Here is an 8,890-nt window from a genome sequence, read left to right on the forward strand (position 1 = left end):
CAGGGAAGTTATTTTTTCTAATGGAACAATTACTGAAAATTGGGACTGAAATTACAGTTTGTACATTATCATGCACTGAAATTCCCTTCTACTTGACTCTAAAAAACATTGTACTATATCCAGTTGTGGGGATGAAATAAAATTACCACAGGAGATTTCTGATATCATTCTTCAACCAAAATGCTGCCTGTTACACATGGAAACTCCATGAATGGGGAAAAGTAGGAAACCAAGGTGACATTAGTTGAGTTAATGCTTTGTGGATTATGACCTTTCTTAATGGAAAGGAACAAATATTCCACTTTTTTGTACGCATTAAAAATGTGTATATGTATTATTTTATATATATACATTATAAATCTATATATTGTATTTTTATGTTTACTCACAAAATTTTGCTACTAAAAACTGTGTGATAATGACATGTACTGTATTCCTACAACTTTTTAAAATAAAAAACTTTTGAGTCAAAGTGAACTTAAAAAGAAATCACTTTTTTTTCCCAGAGACAGATCAAATTTTCCATTTTCATGAACCAGTTACTTATTTATTTTTAAAGGTTTATTCATTTATTTTAGAGAGAGAGAGAGAGAGAGCGCACACGTGCCAATGCATGCGCATGGGTGGGGGGAGGGGAAGAGGGAGAGGGAGAAAGGGAATCTCAAGACTCCCTGCTGAGCGCAGAACCTGACTTGGGGCTCAATCCCAGAACCCCAAGATTGTAACATGAGCTGAAATCAAGAGTTGGCCACTTAACTGACAGAGCCACCCAGGTGCCCCCTGAACCAGTTATTTATAAACACAATTACTAGTGATGTCCTGGAAAAGGAATCTAGGGGAATTCAAATTACTTTTTGAAAAATGACCCCCAATTTATTATATCCTCTCTGAAACTATTAGCAACTTGCTTTTCCTTAATATGCAAATGTCGCTCTCTCCCAGATTTTCCCATAACCATTTCTCTTTTGTTCTGCTTCTAACAGCTCACTTATTTTCCTATTTGTCAAAAAGGGCTAATGTGAGTATATGCTCTCTCTCAGAATGCCATACATTTCTTATATTTGGTTCATTTTTTTATAAGCTTTCATAAAAATCTACACATTACTCACTTCTTGATTTACTGATGTGGTTCAAATATACACTTTTCAAAGTTAATGTTGTCAGTAATGGGCCAAACTAGCAGATGCCTCCTGATATGATCTTTTTCTGTGGCATTTCTGCCAAGTGCGAATCTTGAATCTAATCATGAAGAAACATCGGATAAACCTAATCAGAGGAACAATATATAAAATAAGGGGCCTATACACTTTAAAAATAATGGTAAAACACAAAAAAGGCCAAGTGACTATTCCAGATTGAAAGATACTAAAGAGACATGAGCATTACATACAGTGGCTAATCCTGGCTCAGATCCTGGACTTGGGGGACAAAAAAGCTATAAAGGATATTATGGAGACAACTGGCAACATCTGAAGATGGATTATAGATTAGGCAATTGCATTGATGTACATTTTCTGATTTCAATAATTGCACTGTGGTTATATAAGAGAACATCTCTGGTCCTAGAAATCATATGCTGAAATGTTTAAGTAGAAAGAGGCATGATGCCTATAATGTGCTCTCATATGATTTGTAAAAATTATATATATCTGTTATATATAATGAGAGAGAGAAAGAAAGAGAGAGAGACCTTTGCAAAAGGGGTAAATGTAACAAATCGTAAGCCTGTGTAAAGTGTACACTAAACCTCATAATATATTTTTAACTTTTCTAAGTTTGGAATAAAAATATGAAGTATGAAAATAAGAACTTAGTGAAATGAGTAATAAATATGCCCCCTATTTTATTATTTTATTCACTTTTCTAAGGGCATAACTTGGGGCTTCCTATTGTGGGGAATAATAATCCTTATGTTCATATATATATTTTTTTCTACATCTGTTCTTGGGGTCCACATCACATATCACAAGAGCACCAGCTTTTCCAAAACCTCCTGCTATAGTTAATGAAGAATCTGGCGCAGTGTTAATTTTGAATAAAAAAGATGTGGGTTGAATGACAGCACCAGCTGATGGGAAGCATTAATACTGTTTGATTCCATGCAAGCAGAACACATCCAGCTGTGGGGGCCTGGGAGGCCCGGAGGAGAAACATTTGAAACGAAGAAGTTTTATAAAATGCTTGTAGTCTGGAAAATAAGGAATGTTAATTATTTTTCAACAATTTTGGAAGCAAAATTAAGTCCTAGCAAAAGCATGGAAATCAGCGAGGAAAGAGAAGCATACGAAATGTTAAAACTCATTTCTTTTAGCTGTGGTCTTTTCTGTTATTCTCTAGCCTTTTCTGTCTTTTCCTTTCAATGCAATTCTTTTAAATGCAATTCTCTTTCTATTTCATTTACAAAACGTTCAGCCTTTTTGACACATTAGGGCATAATAATTCGAAATATATATGCTATATGGTATATACAGTATATATATCATTCAAAAAACATTTGTTGAACATACTGACCTGTATACAAGCCACTGAGCTAGATCCTAACAGACTCCAAAGGTACAGAGACTTAAAGTCTGTATTTTGCAGGAACAAACAGTGTGAAGTTCAGAGTGTAGGGGACAAACAGTTACACATTATGAAAAGATTAAAATTCTGTGTCGACTGAGTGCTGTGAAGAAAATGCAGTGCTGTAGGGACTGACAGAAGGGGGCATTTGGAAAGGAGTCGTTATGAGGGAAAACTCCCAGGAGAGTTTTAGGCCCAAGGCAGAGTGAAGAGAAATCCAAGGAGTGAGAGAGAAGACGGTAGGCATTTCTTCACTTTCTACTTTGCTGACCCCTTGGAAGGTATAATCAAGGGATTTTGGATTACTACACCTGTAATTTGAGTTCTAAGCCCTTAGCAGTCAAAATGTAGACATTCAGCATCCTCGTGTCCTTTCTGAGGTCTTGGCAGACTTACCCCAGGATTTTTCTGGACCTGCTACTTGGCATCGGTGTGACCTCTGAAGCCACTAGACTTAACCTTTTCTGTCTCATGTTAGCCACACCTGCTGCCCTGCTGGGGTTCCTGGGACATTTTGGGGGACCGTCCAGCCTGATTAAGGAACTACCACTTTTTAAATGACAGGGAACTTGTGATGAGTGTGGCCTTCATTATCCTGGAGCTATCTGAAGCATCCACGTGTTAAGATGCCATAGTGTATTCTGCCCAGGGGGACCCACCATTTAGGAGGTGGTCTGTCATTCTCTCTTTAATATTGCCTCTTCAACTGTTTTTGAACTCTGATTGAAAATATGCTAGACCCTGCCTTATTCTTATTGTTTCCTAAACTCTTTTTGGTATTTTTCTTTTTCACTCCATTAGCTGAATTCAGGATCTGTCTTCTAGTTTACCAATTTTCTCTTCAGTTGTATCTATCCTCTTTACTCTGACATAATAAAATTAAAAAAAAAAAATAGGGCGCCTGGGTGGCTCAGTCGTTAAGCGTCTGCCTTCGGCTCAGGTCATGATCCCAGGGTCCTGGGATCGAGTCCCACATCCAGCTCCCTGCTCTGTGGGAAGCCTGCTCCTCCCTCTCCCACTCCCCCTGCTTGTGTTCCTGCTCTCGCTATGTCTCTCTGTGTCAAATAAATAAATAAAATCTTTAAAAAAAAAAAAATAGAGTCTATCCTCTTTACTCTGTCTACCGAGTTTTTAATTTCTAAGATTTCTATTTGATTCTTTGAAAAATATGCTTTTTTTCCCCTCTATAGTCTCATGTTCCTGGCTATTTTCAAGTTCTTCTTTCATTACTTTAGATTACAAATATAATTATGCTATACTCTGTATCTAAAAATTCTAATATTTGAAGTCTTTGTGGTTATTTTCTTCTGTCTTTTGTTTTGGTTGACTCTGTATTTTATTGTTTCCTTGGATGTTTATGACTCCTTTTATTAGAAGCTCATATTCTTTTTAACTGTGGAATTTCTTTAATGTCCAGATTGAAGTAATATTCCTCTGAAGAGAGTTTGCATTTGCTTTTTTCAGTCATCTTCACATACTCTTTAACTGGACCCCTTTAAATAAAATGTCTTGCTAAAAGTCCTGAATCATAGAGGTAGGTGAATTTGAACTTCAATGGTGTAAATTTTTAATATATCTTCTTCTTTATTTTCTTTCTTTTTTTCTTTTTGCTTTGCTCCGGCGTTGGGATAGGCAAATTCCATTTCTATAAAGTGGGTTTATTTTTCATTTTTCCTAAGGCTGAGAGTGTGTAGCTCTTTAATGTCTCAGCAGTCTGTGGACATAGCTTCCTACTAACTTTCCCACCTTGGGCATGTATTTATCTTCTGTCCTCAGCTACACCTCATGCAGCTGTCATGGTGGAAACTCAAGGTTTCATTGCTTAGTTCAACCCCTCAGAGAGAAATCTGGCTTTTGCTCTTGCTTAATTCCTGGGTTTCTCCTTTCACTTTAATTTTGGCCTCTGTGGGTTCTGTTCATTTGTGCCAGCTTAGCAATGCAATTAAAGATGTATTTTTTTTCTTAATTCAACATTTTAGTCATTTTCATTGGCAGGGTCTTTCAAAATATCTGGTCTACTATAGTGCCAGAAACAGAAGTTGGCTCTAAGCTGTCTAGCAGGCAACAAGAAGAGGGAAATCTAATCAATTACATGGTCACAGAAGCCAGGAGAAAAATGGCCCTCAGCTGCTTTGGAGAGATACAACAATTTTTGGCACCAAGGCCAGACTGGGATTTTTCTCAGCAGCCATTCTAACAGGCACCATGGTCTTTCTTGTGGCTTGGATGGTCCAGGAGGCTGCTCCATCAGTCTTTGGAACTGATGTCCTTTAGAGTGCCAAGGATGGGTGGGTGTGTGGCAGTGAAGAAGCTCCAGGAAGATAAATTACTCTTTCTGCTTAGTGTTATACTCAGTACAATAGGTCCCAAGAATGATGCAGCTTTCCCAAGAGGCTTCTGAATCATCATGCCTATACTTACAGTTTCTTAGACATGCTCAGACAGATTGGAATCGCTTACAGCCAGGCACACAAGATAATTTTTTACTTAAGCAGCACAGAGTTGGCCTCTAAATGACATGGGTGGAATGGGTCTACTACCCTGTAGTAAAACTGAGTCATGGTTATCTTTTATAGCCTTTTTTTGTGGCATGGGCCAACCATCTAAAGACACGTCTCTAGATAAGCTGAAATCAAAGATCAAAATGTTTTGCAATTAAAGAATACCTTCTGTAATTGTTAGCTATTGTAGGTTTTATATCCTGTTCTAGTTACATCTGAGTGCAGTTTGCTGGTAATTAAAGTGTATAAAGTGAAAGAATACTTACTTGGTTAGACGGGACTGCTGAGATTAAAGATGTTAATTATTAGTCACATTGAAATTTGGACAGTTGTGAATGATATTTGGCTAGACTTGTTTTCTAGGTTAGTGAATGGATTATATGGCAAATGGAATCCTAGATTTCTATTTCAATGTTAATGAAAATATGTGGAAATATTAATTTAAAAAAAACTATTTGCAAGGTAATGTCAGGTGAGTTTTATTCTGAGAACAACACTAAAAACATAGTTATTTAAAGCTTTTATACCTGGGAGAGTTGGGAGGGAAAAACGTTATATCATAAAGTAAGAAAAGTTCAGTGAATCGGTAATAGCAGTTATCAAGAAGGGATTTATGGGGTGTGAATAAACTTCAGTCAAAGGAGAAATGACTGCCTTGCAATTTTAGCTGGATTTTCGGAAAGAAAGAAAGGGTTGAAAGCAATTGTGTGAGTCCCCTTATCTTGTACAGGGAAAGCAGAACTAATGTTCTTGTCATATCTCAGAAATAATAAAAATACTGTAAGGATTCCAGGAAGTGAATTTGAAAATCTGTGAAATAAACCATTCCTTATTGGATGGGACCCCTGCTGAAGAAAAGCCTTTCATAACAGATGGTGATTCTGGCCACATTGTGGGTTTAGCAAAAGCTCTTACCTATTTCTGAAACTGTTGGGGTCAGTAAACTTACTAACTTGTACTCTTTGTCTTAATTTTTTTTTTTTTCCCACTGTGGTTAAAAACATCTGATATTTTATTCGCAAAGTTTTGTTTTGTTTTGTTTTGTTTTTTTATTCTTATGTTAATTCTTTGTCTTAATTTTTAACCCAGCTATTGTTCTCTCTTACAGCATGGATGATAATAGCAACTTTAAATTTATAGTCAAGTTTTTTGTTTTTTATGGTTTCTATGGTTGTTTTGCTGGCTTCTAACCCTGTTTTCCCATCTTAGACAAGTTCTCCACGATGGCATAAAGGTGACACAGCAGGTAGAATATATGGATTCCCGCCTTTGTTTCGTAAGCAGGAAAGTACTGTTCTTAGGTTCAAGGATTTTTCTCCCCCTTCCTCAAAAATAAGAAATCCTGTCTTGCCAGCTTCAAGAGCTCTGTTCCTAAGCACCGGAGGTCAATGTGAATGTTCAAGCTCGTGAGTAGATTCTACATCTACAATTTTGTCAAAATTTAGAGAAAGAGCTTGAAGAATAACTATTTCCTTTCTCATCTCCACTCACTGGAACTGAATCAGTCCCTATAATATTACCACATTGGTTTCCCACTGACCATTTTCACATGAACTTGGAAAGCACATAAAGAAATAATTGTTTACCCAAAGATGCTTTCAACTATGATAGGAGAGTAATCACCCACTGTAAAGATAGGAATGGCCTTTAGTTTTGAACCTAAGTGTTTATGTTATTTTAAGAAGGGGAAGCAGGGGTGATTATACTTATACTCAAAAGCTTGTTCTGTAAATTTCAAAATTAAATGGAAATACTATTTTAAATTTATGAAGTAAAACGATGTGGAAATTACATTGGGTGGTAGTTTATTTCCCACATTATAATATCTAATTTAAGTGAGCTTCTCCTCATCTGCGTCAAGATTTCAGTATAAAGCATCGAGATTTACCTGATTTATTTTCTATTTAAGTATTATATTCTCCGAATTCATGACTTCCTATTATTCACATGATTTTAGGACTTTTCAGAAAATGTCAAAAGGCCCTCATCCACATAGGAAAGATGATATACAAATGACCACTCATGCATTGGTTCAGGTGTAAATGCTCTTCCAGTGCTGATTGGTTTAAAAGTCTCCACAATTGGGGGCACCTGGGAGGCTCAGTTGGTTAAGCTCAGATCAGATCTCAGGGTCCTGGGATCGAGTCCCGCAATGGGGTTGGCGCTCCGCAGGGAGTCTGCTTGTCCCTCTCCCTCTGTTCCTGCCCCTGCTCATGCTCTCTCTCTCCCTCTAAATTAAATAAATAAAATAATAAATAAATAAATAAATAAATAAATGTATGTCTTCACAAACGAAAACATATAAAGAACCTATAGGATCGGCGCTCTTTATTAGGATAATCTTTCCCACGTTGTGGAAATCCTTTCTCTAGGGTCTGTAGTTTGATCAGGAGGGTAGAAAGGGTGCAGTAGTTGGTGGAAGCGGTAGTTTTTGTCTGCTCGGCATCATTCCCCTCCTCCCCCTTTTACTCCTTCCCCATTCTCAGTGGTCCAGGTGGTGATGTCAATCAGAACGGTCTGGCCCCACTTACTGGGTAAGCATGTGATCAAGGCTAGCTATTGGAGTGCCCCAGATTAATTCAGGAATGTGCATGTGACTCAAGAAAGATAAATTAGTGTCTTTCCTGAGATTGATACAGGGTTTTAATGGGTGGGGAATGTAGAATTCCACTGCGATTGCTAAGCAGGGCTAATGTGCATCTGGGGCTGACGAATGCCATCATGTCTGACACACACAGAAAAAGCCAGCCTGTTTTAGAACAAGTGGAGATAAGCATACTGAAAGGTGGAGAAGGAGAGAGGCAGAACTCTAAGCACGTTGTTTACCTGTGGATCCACCCATACTTAAAGATACATCTACTTCTGACTTCCCAAACACACAGACTCTGTACATTCTCCCTTTTTGTAAGCCGGTTTGAGTTGGGTTTCTGACACATCTAACCCAAAAGGGTCTTAACTAATGGAGTCCATATTGCAGAATTTCTGTCAAGACTGGACTGCAATTCTGCTAATATCTTTCTACCACTCTCTTTCTCTCTCTCTTTTTTTTTTCCCTACCGTCTGACCAACAACTGCGTAAGATATTTTGAAGCTTTTATGCTAATCTGAACAAATTCACCAGAACACAAAGAATGATTTCACAGTACAATTCAAACATAAATTCCCCATCGAGAAAACATGGAGATGTTTGTAGTTACCCATGGCCTATGCAATAATAACTTCGGGTGTAATGCTTTTATTTACAGTTACTGTTGGGTAGAGCTGCAGGGACCCTGGGAGTTAACCTGTGGGACAATGTGAAGAGGAGCATATATTCTTTCAAGGCACTTGTAGCTGTCATTTTATTTTTTGAGAGTTATGAATGGAGGTATTGTTGCAAACAGCTGTACTGTGAAGGCATTTAAGCCAGTTATTACTGCCTGTGGTGTCTGCACTCAAAATGTTGCAAACACTGAAATTATGATTTACAGAGGTGAAAAATATAAGTTTTGTAAGATCTGGCATGCCTGGCTCTGTCTCTTTATATTACTGGACAGATTCTTTTGTAATGATTCTAAGGCTGAGTGCTTGTAATCCCAATTAATTCAAAAGAGATGGCCAGGCTATGTCACAGAACTCGTAATAACATGTTAATTAGGAAAGCAATATGGTGACACCAATGTTATTTTTAATGTATTTAATTATTTCTCAATATGTTATATTAAACCTCTATTACATGGAACATAATCTGAAGACTTAGAATATAGTAAAATAATTTTTAAATGTTACAAAGCTAAGATGATGATGAATTTGGTTGAACTGAACTGAAATGACAAATATATTTTGGG

Source organism: Leptonychotes weddellii, chromosome 2 (assembly GCF_054177405.1).
Source record: "Leptonychotes weddellii isolate Sample4059 chromosome 2, ASM5417740v2, whole genome shotgun sequence".
NCBI lineage: Eukaryota > Metazoa > Chordata > Mammalia > Carnivora > Phocidae > Leptonychotes > Leptonychotes weddellii.